This window comes from Physeter macrocephalus, chromosome 16 (assembly GCF_002837175.3).
Source record: "Physeter macrocephalus isolate SW-GA chromosome 16, ASM283717v5, whole genome shotgun sequence".
NCBI lineage: Eukaryota > Metazoa > Chordata > Mammalia > Artiodactyla > Physeteridae > Physeter > Physeter macrocephalus.
In genome coordinates this window covers 71,107,428-71,109,198 of record NC_041229.1, presented here as the reverse complement: position 1 = coordinate 71,109,198, position 1,771 = coordinate 71,107,428, and positions in this window count along the sequence as shown.

Sequence of the window (1,771 nt, the reverse complement as noted above, 5' to 3'; positions counted from 1 at the left end):
ACACACACACACACACACACACACACACACACACACACACACAAATGCATGTGCCTCCTAAACTGACTATTCCTGACCTAAAAGAATCAACTCACACCTTGAAGACAAACTAACAGTGGTCAAATAAAGCAGAGACCAAAGAGTTTACTTAGCCCTAATCAGAGGAGTTTGCCATGCAAATTAGCTCAAACAGAGGGCCCCATTACACCCAACTACTCCACCTGGACACCATGCTTATCATGTTGAATGGCAACATGGAAAAACAGAAAGAACACTGAAGTAGTTTTCCAAGTGGCCTAAATTTTACTTCAGCTTCCCATTTACTAGCTATTCAACGCATTAATCATTAATTTTCTCACTTCTAGAATAGGGTAAGAATAATATCTGCCCTCCCTCCCACTCAAAATTTTTATGAGATTCAAATAACATCTGTAAAAGCCCTTCACAAACTGTAAACTACTATGTACAATTAGAGTGTTACTAATCTAACAAACTAAGACCCAGAGAATTCCTGGTGCATTCATTTATATAAAATAAAGCCATTACACATTTGACCACACACACAGAAGCTCTGAAGGGCCTTGGATACTGTCAGAGAGTTCCTGAGTTTCCCATTGATTCTGAAATAGTAAGCAAGAAAGAAGAAAGATGTGTTGCAAATGAAATTTAAAATGTCTTAAAGCTCATGTACATTGAATCTGCATAAAAAAGAGAAGGGGAGAAACCGAGCCAAGCTTCCTAGCAACAGTATCACCCACCTTCATAAATACCCTTCAGGCTTCATGCTGCCTTTCATACCTTAAGGTTACACTGGTTATTTATTAACTCGATTTTACCTGAAAAATGTTCAGGAGAGGGGGTAGAGAAAAGGCAGAAGTACAATAAAATTTCCCAAGGTCCAATATTCCCTGGGAATGGCTCTGATTCAGAGGATTGCCTTCTCAGCATATCCAATTTATTCAAACCCTTGCTCAACTCAAGTTTAAGCTAAGGCCTAGTCTATCAACATGTTTGAATTTATAAAGTTACCCTACTATAGATCACCACCTAAATACTTCATTCAATTTCTTTCCACAAGGCCTGGTGCAGCTGTTCTTTTAAATTGTTTTTAGTACCATTTTCACCATTCCCAACCTCATAACAGGATGGTTTGTTGGCTTTGTTTGTTTGGGCATTAGATATATTAAGTATACAAAAAGTAGTTATCAGAAACGGATAGCAAAGTGGAGAGAGCAGATATGATCTAAAGCTAGAATTTTCTTCAAACCTTTCTAGGCAATGCTATATTCCCATACACCTTTCAGTAAGACAATTTAGGGTTCATTCATTCATTTATTCATATACTAAGAAACATTTATGAGCATATACTATATGTAAGTCTATGAGGGTTTTTCAATGGTATATCAAATAGTAAAGTTTTATAAATAGTTCAGTTGTCAAAAATACACCTTTGATGCCCCAGTCCTACATGATGTCTCTACACAGAAATTATCCTTCGACAAAGGGAAGTATTTTATACAATATTTTCTTTTTCAGAATACATTCAGAGATCCATAACTCTGATTGTCTCATATTTATTTCTCAGTTTCTATTAAACAAATCATATTTAACAAGAATACATTCAAAGTATAATTTTCTACAAATTAAAATGAAAGCTAATTTTTTTTACATTTGCTTTTTAAAATTCCAACCCACAAATTGATGTTTATTTAAAAGTCAGATAAAATATTACAAAAAATTCTTAGCATTAAATATTTTTACATCGATGGAT